The sequence below is a fragment of the Crocodylus porosus genome, unplaced genomic scaffold, assembly GCF_001723895.1.
Source record: "Crocodylus porosus isolate Cpor-Errol unplaced genomic scaffold, CroPor_comp1, whole genome shotgun sequence".
Lineage (NCBI taxonomy): Eukaryota > Metazoa > Chordata > Crocodylia > Crocodylidae > Crocodylus > Crocodylus porosus.
In genome coordinates, this window is record NW_017728945.1 from 1,062,562 (window position 1) to 1,078,574 (window position 16,013).

General features: G+C 50.1%; 1 long non-coding RNA gene across 1 annotated transcript in view; it reads left to right on the forward strand.

Moving 5' to 3' along the window:
* Window positions 1-1,740: 1,740 nt before the first annotated feature.
* LOC109320559 overlaps window positions 1,741-16,013 on the forward strand; it is a 51,170-nt gene continuing 36,897 nt past the window's right edge. The window contains exon 1 of the long non-coding RNA XR_002103811.1: window positions 1,741-1,824. This is a non-coding gene — a long non-coding RNA (uncharacterized LOC109320559). The remainder of the gene's footprint in view (window positions 1,825-16,013) is intronic.

Consider the following 16,013-nt stretch of genomic DNA (forward strand, 5'->3'; position numbering starts at 1 on the left):
GGAATAACGCCAGCACGACGTGCCTTCCCACGGCCAAAAGCCAGGGACCAAGCCACCGTGAGCCACCTCGGAAGTGAAAGAACTGCTCCAGGCGCTGTGAGCGGGCCAGATGATGCCAGCTGCAAGACCGCTCTGTTTGCTAGAAAGGATGGGCCAGCAATTACACCGCTGGTCTCTAAGTTGGAAAAACCAGGACAGAGTTGTGGCTCTGCCGCTCGCTTGGCTTTGAGCAAGTCGAGGCCTTTCCGTGGGTCACTTCCCCCCCAGCAAAGCGGGGGGAAGGTGTCGCAGGAGCGTGCTGAGGCTAAGCCGATCAGAGATTGCAAAGTACTTAGCTGCTGTCGTAATGGGGGCTGCAGAAGGACTGCGAGGGTGTCCGTACTGTGCCCGGCTCCCTCATTTAACACGCAGTTTGCAGCTCCGCCAAACTCACTTCACAGCCGCGCTGCCCCAGAGCCAGGCTGCCTGGCTCCCCTGCTCCTCAGCGACTCGGGAGGGTTTGACAGTATCATGGAGAACTGGAGATCCCAGCCCCCTAACGCCAGAAATCCTGCCTGCTTATAATTAGCCCCCGTGAATTATTCATCAGGCCTGGTGCCTCTGTCAGATCTGCCAGCACTAAGCCTCCTACCAGCAAACCACAGGTTTGTCTTACGGGTGCACATGAGACCAGCTGCATTTCTTTCAAACAGAAAAAAGAGTCTGTATGTCTTTGCAAAGAGCATTTGTATAAGGAGTGTGTTTGTGTGCATGTACACACATGCATGCACGGAGGCTATGTCCAAATAGCACAAACCCAAACACATCGATGGGATTATCACCCGGATGAATAAATATATCTGTTCGCTCTCTCGTTCTATAAATACTGGGTCATAACAGTGAATGGATCTGTTCCCCGGCGCCTGTGCTAAGCTTTGTCTTCAAATCCACGTTTCTGCGTGCTCTTGGGAGGGGAAGGAGGAGACAAAGGTCACGTCTCAGCATCTCTGAGGTCCTGCCAGTAGCATGGAGGTCTTCTGTCTCTTTAAGTCTTGATCAGTCTTCTGTTCAGAGGCTGCCTGGAGTGACATCCACTCCTCTGCACATGACAGCACCCTCTCTGCTTTCATTCTTAAATATGGTGTGCGTCCAGACTTTATTAATTTATAACAATAGCTGATGGGGTTTGGGAATGAATGGGGCAATGAAAGATTTGACATAGCAATTAGACTTGCTTTCATAGCTAGGCATGGCTTTTGCTGGAAGGGAAGGCATTGCAAACCAGGGATAATTGATTCCCTTTGGAGAAAAAAAACCAAGAAACAAAAGGCCAGGATCTGGGCCAAAACTCCTTGCACTTACACTGCTGTAAATCCAGAGCCAATGGATGTCAGCGGGGTTACTGGTCCCAGCAGCAAATGCGAGAAGGTAATATTTCTAGGCATCTTAATGAGATATAGGTGCCTTTGGTTCCCTTGAAAATCTCAGCCTCCCTTGATCCTTGTTGAGTACATCTGGAACATGTGTGAAGTGTGCTGCAATTCATCTCTTTCCTCTGTGTTTTAAGCTGGGCCCAGGCAGCTTTGCAGCTCAGTCACAGTTGCCAACTTACAGATGCAACCAGCTCACGAATACCAGCACTGAGAACGATGATGATGTGGGATGAAAAATCACCTCTTGCCTTTTCTCTGCCGACCTGTCAGGGGTTTCCGCTTGCTGACTTTTGCCCTGAGACTCGGTTTGTTTTAACCCTAGGTCAGTACATCGTTGAAGCCAGGATGGAACAGCCAGGGTTGAGGAATCGGGTCAGCAACTAAGCTCAGAGATGGACGATGTTACTAGCAGGTAGGCACCACGTCCAAATTTGCAGAACCCTGGATTGGGGCTTGGAAGACATGGTTTCTCTTCCCAGCTCTGCCTCTAATCTGGGTGGTGTTGGATGAGGCACTTCGCCCTTCTGTGCCTCTGTCTTCCAGTCTATAAAATGGACACAATGATACAGCCTTCTTTGTAAAACGCTTTCAGACCCACTATTGAAAGGTGCTGTAGACCAGCTATTGCTGTCAATGGCCCAGCTCCACTGAAGGGACGAGAGTGATGTGGCCAACAGCCGTTCTGCCTGAGTAAATACTGACTACCACTGACTTTGGACCTGTGATGACCTACTCTTACAGACAGTCTAGGGGCTAACGTACTCCAGATTTACAGCACAAGAAGAGCAGAATTAGGTCTAAGCTACACAATGCAGCCAAATGCAAACTGAGATCCAGAAGAGAAGGGGAGGATCATCTGAGCCCAGTTTTTCTCCTGCCCAGGCAGGGGGTTGGACTTGAAAATCTACAAGGTCCCTTCGACCTGACTTCTATGATCATACCCCCACCTCCAAGTGTCTCTCTCTTAAGCTGAATACACCTAACCTTTTTAGTTTTCCCTCGTATGGAGGCTCCTTCATGCCACTAATCAGCCTCGTCGCTCTTCTCTGTACTTTCTCTAGTTCCTCTATATCCTGTTCGAGGTGTGGGGACCAAAACGGGGCATGGTCTTCAAGGTATGGATGCAGCACGACTTTACAGAGGCGCATCACGATATTTTCTGTTGTGTTTCCAATTCCTTTCTTAATGATTCCTACCATTTGATTTGGTTGGGTAACTGGAGCAGCAGTTTGCCAACCTCCCCCTGAAAAAATCCCCAATGGTCCCAGGGGCTTGCTTTTCCCACCCGGGCTATTGAGAGCAGCTCAGTGGTGCACAGGGGCCTGCCGCGTGTGGACTTTCCAGGTGGGCAAAATCCAGATGGGGCACGGGCACGCGACGGGGTGGAGGGGTCCGCGCCACCAAGATGGGCTGCAGTGGAGCATGGGGAGAAGGCAGGAAAGAGAGTTGGGCAAGGACGTGGCGCTGTGTAGGGAGATGTCAGACATCCACCGTAGGGATTGTTTGAATCCAAGCTCTGAGGTTTCTGCAGCAAGGGAATCACAGCATCTCCAGCTCATATGGCGAGCGCTACTGTTTTGATCTTCACAGCAATCCCTCCCCACTCCCCCTTTTCTTGTACCGCTTAGTGCCATGGACTAGAAGGGAAGAGGCTTTGATCAGATAATAAGAGCTGGGATTTTAGCATTTGGAGAGTGTCCTGCCAGGGCTCTCTGGGGAGCGAGGGGAGGGGTGTCTCTAATTATTTTGCTCAGGGCAACCCCTGCATTAGCATTTCTCTCCCTTTCAGACAGAGATGGTGGGTGTTTGGTGGTGGCTTTTAGCCAGGGGCATTCCCCGACAGTGCTCTGTCGTGCGCAAAGCAGGCACACTGGGTTCCCCTTCCCACGTGGGGCGAAGTGAGCAGAGTGATAGCTCAAATTGCCTGGTACTCGGGGCCTCCTTGGAGGCAGCCGATGCAGCGTGGGGCCTGGGGAAAAACTCTGTCCGTAGGAGAGATTGCCATATATTTTCCCACTGTTGTACAGAGGTGCCTGGATAGCAAATACCACTGAAGCCACCAGTGTCCCTGTGGCTGGATACATCGTGCATCAGCGGCCGTGCCCCAACTCCCGGGGCATGAACGTGCCCAGTCTCTTTGTTCCCTGAAGGCATTCCCCAGCCATTTCTGAGTTGGGGGAGGACAAGTGATCTCCTCACTCTTTCCTGCAGCCTTGTGCCCTCTGGGGTCAGGCCCTGGTGTGAAAGAGCAAGTGCATCACAAGGAAGATCTGCAGCAGCAGCCCGTAATCATCACCCGAGGTTTAGGTGGGCTCCAAATAACTGAGTCTCTGGAAGGAGCAAGAAAGCCTGAGCTGGCTCCAGACCACTGTGCTGCATGCAGATGGGGAGACAAGTTGCCCTGGATTGTAAGCAGCATTAGCAGGGTGCATCAGAGGATGCCATAAGTAATATAGTGCAATGCACTGACAAATAGCAGCTCCGAGGAGACAGCATAAGAGCATATGTCTGTCTGCAGCCCCCCCGTTCACTGACCCCTGTTAGATGTTTGACACCACCTGCTAATACGCAACTCAACATGACTGATCCGAGTGGAAGCGACAGCTTCTGGCAACCGCTCACCAGCCTGGAAATTCAGAGCGAGTCCTTGAAAATGCTGGGTTAAAAGGCTGGATTCTGGGCCTTGCTCCAATCCCTGTGCGCTGCCCTGGCTGCAGTGAGATGATGGGGAGTACTCCCGGGTCACAAGCCCTGGAGGGCCAGCATAAGCAGCTCAGCACTGCTCCCTTTCCCAGGCGCGCGGATGGGAGGAGGTTTATTTGGGCATTCAGTGCAAATGCCCAGTCATCAACACCAGTCAAGTAAGACATTTGGGCTTGGCTGATTGGGGTTGGGCGGCACTGTAGTCCAGAGTAAATCCTTCCCTTCTGCAGGGGAACAAGTAACACAGTCCCAAATCCAAAGCTGGGGTGCCTCAGGCACGGTCCTGACATGGGTTGGGAGGCCGGGCTCTCATCTGAAAAGTCCTTTGGGAGCTTGAAGGGGCAGAGTACCGAGGAGCACACATACTGTCAATGCGTGCGCATCTGTGGGGACAGATATATGCATGGGTTGGTTTTATGCAGGATGGACATTTGACTCTGTGCGGGGCTTATATGGGACATACATGTGCATCCGCAGGGGATGCACGTGTGGGAGCAGTGGCAGGGAGGGTCCGTGGTAGCAGCTGACCTGGGTACACGTGTGGGTCCATCCGGGATGTGTGCAGGAGGGGCGTGCGTTTGTGCCGGTGCGGATCCGTGCAGGATGTGCCTGGGGTCTGCAGCCCGGTTTCTAATGGCCGAGTTATAAAGAGCGCATAGCACCAGGGCCCGGCGTAGCCTGTCCTCTCTCAGCCAGTGCTTGAATGCCAATGCAATAACAAACAAGATGCATTATTTAGAAGCCACTGTGCTTGACCCTACAAGGAGCTTTTCAATCGCCTGAATGTCAAAGAGAAGGATGTCGCTGTTGCGGTGATTGCTGGCAGGTTAACCTCCCGCTCATTTACAACGTGACCGACGTAAGGGAAAAGAGCAGCCGAGAAGTGGGGGGCGAGGGGGCTGGGGAAGAATCGAGCGCAGATGCTCAGCATGGAGCTGCCCCTGCTGCCGACCCCCGGGGACCGGCGGAGCCAAATCAGGGGGAAATCGTTAGTTTTTCCGGCACCTGCAGCTTGCAAGAGGTGTCTCTTAAAGGGGCCTCCTCTTGGCCCACCCAGCCGACATTAGGACCCATGGAGCCAGGCTCGTTTATTCGCCGTTGCTGCTTTTTGCACTGCCGACAGCCTTGCTGGTGGAAGCCGGGTGGATGCATCTTCTGCCTTCTCCAGTAAGGTCATAGCTGTGCGCAGAGTCCCACAGGAGCTGGACACGTGCTGCCGGGTCTGGGCCCAGGGCTGCTGGCTCTGCGACGCGAGGAATTTGTGTTCCCGGCACTTGGAGCCATTCCCCCGGGGCTTCGACAATGAGGTTTCCCAATGCCATGACCCCCGAGGGAGGACGCGGCCATGCTGGGATGCAGAGAGGAGTGAGGCAGGGGTGTGGGTAGGGCAGCGCAGCTTAAAATATAACTTTTCACTGAGGACAGCTGGAGAAACGTGCCTGACAAAGCAAGATTTTCACTGTTTCATCCCCCAGCACGCGGCTCTGCTCTTTCTGCTCCACTCTGCAGTTTCTGCCTGTGAGCCAAACCTCTGTGGACTAGAGGATGCTGCTGCCACCCTGGCCAGGCACTTGGAAGCGGTCAAGGACATGAGGAAAAAGCCCTGCGGCTGTGCAAAGCACCGTAGAGGTCTTCCTGCCCATGCTGGGGACCCACTTAGAAGATAACTGCATATCCTCTGCCTGGGCACTAGCTTGGAGGGGTAAGCACCCACTGGCTATGCCACGAGCACCAGTGCCCAGCAACAGCTGGGTGGTCCCCACCCAAGGACCAGCTTGACCCCTCCTCCCCACTGGGTTTTCCCGGAGAAGCCAACGCAATGGCAGCTCCGGAGTCCAGGGCTGCACATTGTCTGCAGCATGAAGAGGATACTGCAGGCCTCGGTCATCTCTGAACTCTGTCTGATTCTTGGTGGGATGCCCTCGCCTTTGAATCATCTGCTGCTCAGAGTCCAGGTGGCAGCAACGTGGTGCATAGCCTGCAAAGGTTACAGCCCTAGCAGAGTCTGCAGCCCCTCGAGTAACAGCGCAACCCGCGGCAGAGCCCGGTAAGACCCTTTGTAAGACCAGGAAGCAGCACAAATTGGGAGAACTAGGGGAAGCCACAGGATCTGGCTGTGCCCAACAGCCTGACTAAAGCATCCCCTTTATATTCATCATAAGCATGTCTAACATGAAGGATGCTATAACGGGGGCCTTATCACGTTATCTGCTTCCCAACAACAAATGTGGCCAAGGACAGTGGCTAGGCTTATTCTGAAGCACCATCCCACCTGCATATACCTTGCTGTGCTGCAACTATGAAAATCCTCCGATGCCCAGAGCGTAGCAGAGAACCAAGTTGGCCCAGTCCCTCATGCCTTGCTACCAGCAGAGAGCTCAGCGTCTAGACAAGTGCATTCAACCCTTTCAGAGGTCCCCAGAGGCCAGGCAGCTGTGGAAAAGCTCAAAAAAACCACTTTGGGTAATGATATGCCAACAAGCTCACCACCCATCCCACTCAAGCTGGAGCCATCTTGATCTCTTGCTTTGCTGCAAACTTTGAGCAAGGTTTGACCCAGAGCAGACGTGTGCAACCATGGACACATGGCACGTCTTCTCTGGACTGGTCATCAAGGCACGGTAGGGTACAATACAGCATGCGAGCTGGGCATTAAACAGCACCACTGCCTGATATGCTGCACCTTATTGCAAATCTCAGGCCTCACCCTCAGCTAGCATAAGCTGGCATGGCTCCACCAAAGTCAGTGAAGCTTTCCTGATTTGTGCCAGCCAAGGGTTTGGCTCAAAGGAAGATCCTCTATTAAGATGTCCAAGATTTCAGGCCAAATTCTGCCATGGCTTCAGTCCCACCAAAGCAGAAGAGGTGTAGAGAGGACAAGATTTAAATCTTGCCGCTTGAGATCTGCTGAGGTCCCTTCTGACCCGAATATCTATGAACCAAGCCCATGCTAATAACCATCGAGAGTTGACACCATCCTGTGGTTGTGTGGTGACCAGGACTTCAGTGGGTCTTAGCCCAGTTCCCAGTGGAGAAGCATCCATCTACCAGTATAGGGACCTCTGTATGGACCTGGAGATGGTCCCAGCAGAGCAGGGCTGAGGCTCAGCGGCAAGGCAGTGAGTAGATAAGCATAGAGAAATAGAAACATGGGGGTGGAAGAAGCCTCCCAGGCAGTTGAGTCCAATTCGTTGCACCAAGGGATGCCAGTAAGGAAGTTGCTCTGTGATACAGGACAACTTGACCCAGAAGCTCCAATGGATGTGGCCTATTCTAGCCCTGTGTTAAGGCCTAAATGCTGCAGAAAGATCATTTAGCCACACACAAGCTGGATTTTTTTTTTAAAGCCACATGACTGTGCATGTTATGTCCCAGGCCCAGCAGCATCATTACACTCCCCGTTGTGATTCCCCGTTATCTCTGTCACATTAATAGCCCTACTTAGCACTGTCCTCTTTGCTTACTGTCATCCTCCTTCTGAGCCTTCCTGAAAATGCTCCCTTTGTCATGATGCCTAAAAACCTTGACAGTGGTTAGGCTGCTAATGTGCTATGACCATTGCCTGTCACACGGACCAGTACCGTCTCATTGTTTCCCTGCATTTTATCTGTTTTCTCCCGTCTTGTCCGTGGACTTCAGGCTCCGTGGCACATGGCCTGTCTTTTCGTTCTGTGTTTGTACAGTGTCCTCATCCAGGATCAAGGCTGCTAGATGCTACCGTGATCACCATCATCATTATCATCGTCACCGCCTCATTCTTGCGGAGAAAGTAGGGCAATCAGGTCAGTACATGAACATACGGAGCCTGGGAAATAAGCAGGAGGAACTGGAGGTCTTTGCAGTGAAGAGTCACGGGACTATGATGCGACTGGAATAACAGAGACGTGGTGGGAGCTCGCAGGACTGCGGCACTGTCACGGATGGGTGCAAGCTGCTCAGGAAGGACAGGCAGGGGAGAAGAAGAGGAAGAGGAACTGCACCATATGTAAAAGAGCCATACGATTGCTCAGAGCTGAAACTGGAGAGAGGCCTGTTGAGCGTCTCTGTCCAGTTCTCAGTCTTGCAAGGGACTTTTCTTGAAGACTTTCAAAGGCACCCCTAGGGTGATTATCACTCAGTCATTGCTGGCACGGTGCCATGGGCCTTACCAAATGCTAGACACCAAAGGCCCCCCCTTGGGAAAAACATTTGATCTCTTTATAAATAACCCCTGGGCAAAAATAATATCTTACAAATGTTGCTCTGGAAAGCTAAGCCCAGCGCTCTTTCCTGCCTAGAGCAGGGGGTCAGACCCGATGATTTACCAGTTCCCTTCCGACTCTCGAAATCTATGAAATCTATCTATGAAGAAGAGGTCACCCAGCCGGTGGCGGCATTTCAGCTGTGGTGCCCTCCATATATTTCTTCCAGGAGTCGTTAGTTTTATTTATTTAAAAATGAGAGTTGTCTTTCTTTTCCCCTGTCCATGCACAAAGAGTTGGGACTGGAGTCAGAGCCGGCTGTTTCAGGGTGAGCCGCCAGGTATTATGGGGAGTGATGCTGAGCAAACAGGCAGTCGTTTTCATAATCAGAATATGTGATAGATGTTCATTAGTAAAAGTAAGGTCCCAACCACTTGGGCTCTTTAAAGGTGTCCAGGAGTTGTTAACCCCTTGAGTCTTGGCTGGACCTAACTCAGGTCATTACAGCTTAGCACCTCAATGACCAATGCCACCTCCGTGCATTTAACTGGATATAGGTCTAAGGGGTAGGAGACTACAGAAGTGCAGCGACATGCATATCCAAGAAGCGGCATTTGGTGCTGAGGGAGGGGGGATTACCCCTGGACTGTAAGTGAGACGGTACAGACCTGGCTGCACAGAAAGGAACCAGCCAGCCAAGGAGCCCTGCCCGTCATCTGGATATTTCTTCCCAGAATTTCACGAGAGGAGGAGGAAGGGCTTCACCATGTTGTACAGAGACCACCCAAGAGGAAAGTGCCTCTAGTACCCAGCGAGAAAGAGAGGCTAGGAAGTGCAATATGGGGCCAGGGTGGGTGATCACAAGGGCCTGTGCTGAGATGTAGGTCGTAACGGCGAATGGACCAAGCTGCCCAGGGCCATGATGGAGTGTCCTTTGCTGGAGGTTGCCAAGAAGAAACTGGATGGGCAACTGTCTGGGGTGGTTTGAGAATAGCAAATACTGCATTTGTGCAGGGGGCGGGGGTTACCCTGGAGGGTAATTCCCAACCCTCCAATTGTACATGGCCTGCTGGAGCACTCTGCAACCTCGTGCCACAGGAGAGTGCAAGCCCTGAGTGTGGCACAAATGGGCCGCAGCCAGTTGCAGCCTGCGTAGCTGAAATCAGACCAGCTTGCCCCGTGGAAAAGAGCAAATTTGACAAGAAATTCGGTTCTCCCCACCCACATCCTGGACAGCAGGTCTATTTACATGGCAGCATACTGCAGACATATGCAAGCCAGCTTTCACCCAACCGCCTGAGTGTCTACCCAGCTTCTTCGGACAGCTTTTGCTACCCACGCTGATCTTTTTTTCCCGCTGTGACTAGATGGCCACCGGTACCCGAGCTAGGTAGTCACTGTGACTGCATTAGAAAGATACCCAAGCAAAGAGAAGGACAGACACCCACTGATTTGGCAGCCTGTGAGTTTGGGCACTTAGAATAACTGAACAGCACAGGCTTTGTGCTCTGGATAATAGGGGTTAAATTATTCTGGATTCGGGTGTTAAATAATTGGAGTTGTCTTGGTCACAAGCTGTTTTTTTTATTATTATTCACTCCGGGGTGATTTTTGTTAACATTAAATTAAGTACTCAGCTTAGTAAGCAGCATCAGAGACATGTGCCTGCCAGCAAGGGGAGGAGTGTTGGTTTTCTTGGCGTTTCCTTCCTGCGAGCAGTTTGGACATGTCTCCAGGGCGCCTAGAGTCTTTGCAAAGCTGGTGTTCATATTGCATGTGCCAACCTGGGCAGGTTCTGCCCCTACCCCCTACTTCATTATTTATATTAAGGAAGGACCTAGAGGCCTCCAATGAGCTGAGGCCTTTGTGTGACCAGTGCTGTGTGTGCACGCAGTAACTCCTTTGTGCTTTACACAGATCCACGTGCCATGATCATTGCTATAGTATCTGAGTGCCCAAAAGATCCTGCAGAGCGTAGAAAGTTGGCGGCGAGAAAGGAAAATGATTTACTCAAGGTCATCTTGTCGGTCACGGGTGGAACGAGCATCCAAGTGTCCTGACCCCCAGAGCCCCCATGTACTGGAATACGCTGCTGCTTAGCCAGGGGTTCCCTATGGTAGAAATAGCACCAGAGGCTTTTGCAACCTACACCGCCGGGATGTGTCCTTCCCCATTTGTGAAAGGGGCCTGAGGGGCCAGGAGCCTACCTGCATCCTCGGGGTCCCTAGATTCCCCTGCAGAGCTGAGCTATTACCACCTGGATAAGGACCTCAGGACATCAGCTGGGGAGACCGACGTAGCTCAATCAGCACTCGGCTTTTGTGCCCTACAAGTTGGGAAGACGAGCAAGCTGCTCATCTCCACGAAGTTTTCCAAAAATTTGTGGGCACTAGGTCTACCAAGGTTTGGCCTTGTTTCTGGGCCTGTTGAAAGCATTCTTCGCCGCTCTGAATCCAGTTGCCAGCTCAGTCATCCTCCCTGTGATTAAACTCACTGAGCACTAAGGAGTGATCTTGCAGGAGCAAAATGTGGCCTTGCCTCCAGCTGGTCTCTGGTCAGGTGTCGGAGGTGACAGGGAAGGAAAAAGAGGGCAATCAGCCCAGTCTTGAGGCCCAACCCTAGGACTGGGGAGAGTCATACATGTCCGTGCGCCCACAGACGGGTCCCAAACCCTCCAGAATATTTAGGTGCCCAACTCCCACTGACTTCACATCCTTGGGAGCCTAAATCATGTAGAAAAGTTCTTTTGAGCATTTTACCTGGAATCTATAATGGACTAGAAATGATTTCAATGGATGAAGTAGAATCCAGACTGGATGAAACATCAGCAAGAGATTAGCTATAATATGAAATAGATCTAACATTGAACAGAGAGTGAAATTATTAGTTCAAGTACACGGGATTAGCTAGAACTGCCATTCTTCGCTTTTTCTGGCTCTCCTGCTTATAGTCCTGGCCAAAGCCAGCCCACACAGAGAAACCAATAAATGGACACGCAGTTCTTTGTTGCTCCAAAACCAGGCTGCATTTGAATTTTGCCTGGTCTTCTTCCATTGTAAACCCAGTCGCCCAGTTCAAGATGGAAAAAGGGGAGCACAAGAGAGAGGAAAATGCTAGCAGTTAGCAGTGACTGTGCCTTGAGGCTGTCCATGATTAAGAGGAAAGGAGGTGCAGTTAGCAAAGCGAATGCAGGATTGAGCATTCCCCTGAAGCACCTCCTGAAGAGGAGGAGGAGGGAGGGTGCAAAAGGCCCAGCACCAACATTTTTCCTCCATATTAAATTAGCCGCGTGTCAGCAGCTTATAGGAGCTGACCCTTCAGCAGCGTTATTTCCAGAAGCAGTAGTTCCCGTGGAGGAAACTAGTTAAACGTCTCATAACAATTAACTAATCTGCCTTGGTCTGTGTTGCTGGGTATTACCGGTAATTGAAAAAGTAATTAAAAATCAACAGTTTGTTTATATATATATAAAAAAGAAGGGTTTACAAAAAGGAAATGAGGTTGGGGGACTGCACGGTTGAGATGGGCCATAAAATGCTCAGCTAACTAGAGTGAATGTAGCTCTTGTAAACTCCACGTGTAAACAGTTTAATCACCTTGTTAACACACTTGCCAGCAATAACTTTCCTGACTAGTGCCTGCTTAGAAATATTCATGCGCTCGTGCATCACACTAATGAACTTATCAACGCATTCATAAGCCATTAATTAAACATTTATTAGTAATTATGCTTTGGTATCATTTCCTGTCTAAGTCCCCACGTTATAAATGGAGCGTCTTGCCCCGATTGAGTCCGCGTTGCCAGCCGTCTCTCTGCCCTGATTGAATGGTGCCATCTGCCCCTCGCCTGGATGCACGGAGCAATCACCCTCAGGTTCCTCTTGACTCCACTTCACAGGTGTAAAAGCAGAGCGTCTGAATCAGGGATCTCACGCTTCATCAGGAGCCCTCTGCTTAACAACATGTAAAGGAAGCAGATTGTCGGAAAGGCAGAATTGTAATGGGCGCCGTTCACAATTAACAAGGCAAATGTGTGCAGTGAGGTGGCTGGCACTCCTAAAGCAAGAACTACAGCAGCTCCTTGTTGGAAACAGTGCTGCAGCTTCTAGAGGAGAATTAATGGACTTCTTTGGGCTACTGTAGGCGAGAATGTTATCAGCGTGGTTATTTATGATTTCTGTCACAGTAGCTGTATTGCCTGCTCTATCTATCTGTTATACCAACCTGTTGTATCTTGTCCTATCATTTGGATTGTGGGTTCTGCAAGGCAGGTTTGGCAGTTTTGTTTTATGGATGACATGTGCAGAAGCACCAAAGTGATCGAGGGGCCTAAGTCCCATTTTCAAAAGTGACTTAGGAACTTTGGTGTCATTGACCATCAATTAGACTTAGGCTTGCAAAGCCCAGATCCTGGTAGGTATTTAGCTGCCGAACTCCTCCTCTTTTTGATTATGCCTAAATGCTTTTGAGAATCCGGGCCCTGAGTCCCCACGTTGCTTTTGAAAATAGGGCTTAGGCTTCTAAGTCACTGAGGTACTTCTGAACATCTTATCCTATGGGTGTGGATAAAAAGAGAAATGGGATAAACAGAAGAGGGAATAGCATTGGGCTGAATTGAACTGAGTTGCACCTGTTTACGCAAGCGGGGGGTTTGGCCCTCCTGGTCTTTTATCCAAGGCAGAAGTTGAGCTGGATGGTGCCTGATGGATCCTCACAAAGAAGCTCAGTAGAAAAAGGACTAAGTAAAGACCTCACTGACCTGAGTTAGGATTGGGTGTTTAAACAGCCACGTTGTTTCTGAGGGTGAAATCACATGTTACATTTAGACCAGGGGTGGGCAAAATGCGGCCTGGGGGCCAGATGCAGCCTGCCAGCCCATTCTATCTGGCCTGCCTTTATTTATTTTATCTTCCCTTATTTATTTATTTATCTGTTTTATTATTTATTTATTTATTTATTTATCTTCCCTTGGCTGCCTGTCATGTGGCCCTCGATGGCTTGCCAAAACTCAGTAAGTGGTCCTCCGCCCAAAGTAATTGCCCGCCCATGATTTAGACCATACTAAAGGCACCTAAAATGCAACATTAAAGCTTGTTAACTCATGTTAAGTGCCCTCTGAGTGGCTCAAAGTTCAACCATTGCAGGCAAAGTTTAACATTGGGCTGCGCTACCCAGCTCATGTTGGAGTAACTTCGGTTTGCTCCACAGAGATAAAATGAGCAATTTGCTCACTGGATCCCAGGATCCCCCACTTAGGGCAGGGATAGAGCCCAGGTATCCTGGCTCCTAGCCACACCCCTGCTAGCCAGCCCTCAAGTGACAAAACAGTATTAACCCTTAACACGTGACTGCTCACCGCACATCCTAACTTTGACACAGATGGATGTTGCACAGATTGAGTGTGGTCTAAAGATAACTTGTAACTTCACCCCGGTGAAGAGACTTTGGGCCCCACATGGCAGAAATCTCGGCTGGTTGGGTGAAATGTCCAGGATTTGAAGTCAACATCTTACAAGGGTTTCCCTTCATCCTGTCCGGAATTGGGTAATAGATGAAATCGCAATTCCTGCAGCCCCTCAGTCAATCAGAGGCATAAGGGGAGTGCCCACTACACTTGGGTCACAAAAATGCCTGGGATTTGCCCACGAAATCAGCCGGTAGCCACCTCAAATTCGGTAGACACATAGTAATAGGTCACTTGTGGTATGGGACCTAACCTGGGAGGCAAATTCACTTTGCCCAGCTAAGAGGCAGAGGTGAAAATGTGTCACCAAGCCCTTAAATCCATGCCTGCCTTTCAGCTTAGGAGTGGTTCTGCTTCTCCTTTGGCACCGCCCCTCTTGATTTAACGCTGTGGCATCAGACTGAACCATGCTGAGCAGTCACACAGAGGTATTCGTATAAGAAGATGCAGATATTTGCTTCGTTCTCCCTACTGGTTCTCCAGTCTAGCACTCTATCCACTGGGCATCATTATCGCTCTTTATTGACTGGGCGACAAGCTGGGAGATACAATTCCAGAGGGAGCCAAAGACTCTGCTGGTGGCCACCACCCTTGAAAAACAATGCCCTCCCTCTCCGTTACAGCCGAGTCCTGGCTCTTCTCCATCACCGGGGACCTTATCAGTAATCGTACTAAGATGGCCTTGGCTTTTGCTGCTTATTCTTGGCGATTTGGATGAATTGGCAGGGAGCTGCTTGATGCTGCACTGGGTCGTGCGCTGTTTTATAAATTTTAATCCTTGCTTTGAATTTTCCAGCAGAATGGGTCTGCTCTACCTCTGGGCTGGAGGAAACTTATTTTCGTTGCCCTGGAAACATGGAGACGACAGCTCCATCGTGTAACAGCAAGAGAGAAAGAACGGGAGAGAAACGGATGACAGAAGGAGGAAAAAGTAATAATAAAAGGTCTTTCTGTCTCAAAGGAGCCATCTTCGCCTTCTGGAGCATAGAGAGGCTGTGTCATGTAGGGCCTGGTTTTGTCTCCTCTAGATCAAGCATTTTGGGTGATCAGTACTTTCTAGGAGACACCAATTTCTTTGCCAGGACCAGGCCAACCTGGGGCTGCTTTGCCCGAGTTTAACAATAAAGCCAGAGGTGATGGATTAATGGCAATAGCTTCTTCCTTGCATCCAGCTCCAGCAGCCTAAAGTCAGTTCATGCTCGTTATAAATATTTAATCTTTTACCTCGTTCAAACCCCAGTCATTTGCACACTGAGCACATCCATAGGTCAAAGATCCATTCGACAAGGAAATGGCCAATCTGGAAAGCAAATCTGACTGGCTGAAAGGCCTCATTCCCTTGTACAGCAAGAGACACGATTTGAAGATCAAGGAGCCCCCATTTTACCTTCTGTAAAAGCCAGTAGGATTATTTTTGCCATTAATAGGAACAACCTGTTGGTGGAGCCTTCAGTGGGGATAGACCAGAGAAACTCTAGCTTATAATGCAGGTCTCAATCTCTAGTTCTAATGGACTAATAATAATTAACACATAACTAGTCCCAATGAAGACAATGAACGAGACGAGTGTTTCAGTGCTTAGCTTTGGACAGCAGCAGGTATCAGTTCTCTTGTGGATCATCCACAGAAAAGGATGTTGGCATGCTTTGCTTATATAGGCATGTGACTGTATCATCACGTAGACAAGCTTTGACCTAGCTCGGGTAACAGGATCAGCCTGTCCGGAGCAGCAGGGATCTCTACCTAGGGCTACTGCTCCTGTGTTTCTCTCTTCCTCAAGTGGGTTTTGCAACTGTTCTGCTATGCCTACAATGCTGGTATCCAAGCAGGCTGGTTTAAACCTAGCTGGCTATTCAGCCCACACTCTAGCCGCCCATGGACCTCACAAGGAGCTAGGATCCCAATGGGTGCATCTACACGTGCACATTTACTGCACTGTAACTTAGGTTACTGTGCAGTAACCGAAAATTACTGCGCAGTATGGGTGCATGTCTACGTGTGCACACCCATACTGTGCAATAACTATGGCGACTTACGCCAACTTGGGTGTAAATTTGATACTTGCACCATGCAGGTATCAAATTTACACTCAACTGGTTACTGAGCAGTAACACACGTGTAGACAACTTACTGCGCAGTAATGCTGTGTATGTGGACTGACTTGGGACACACGTTAGTCCCAAGTCAGTCCACACACACAGCGTTACCAGGCTTTAATGGTACACATGTAGACGCCAACCTAAAAAACACTTA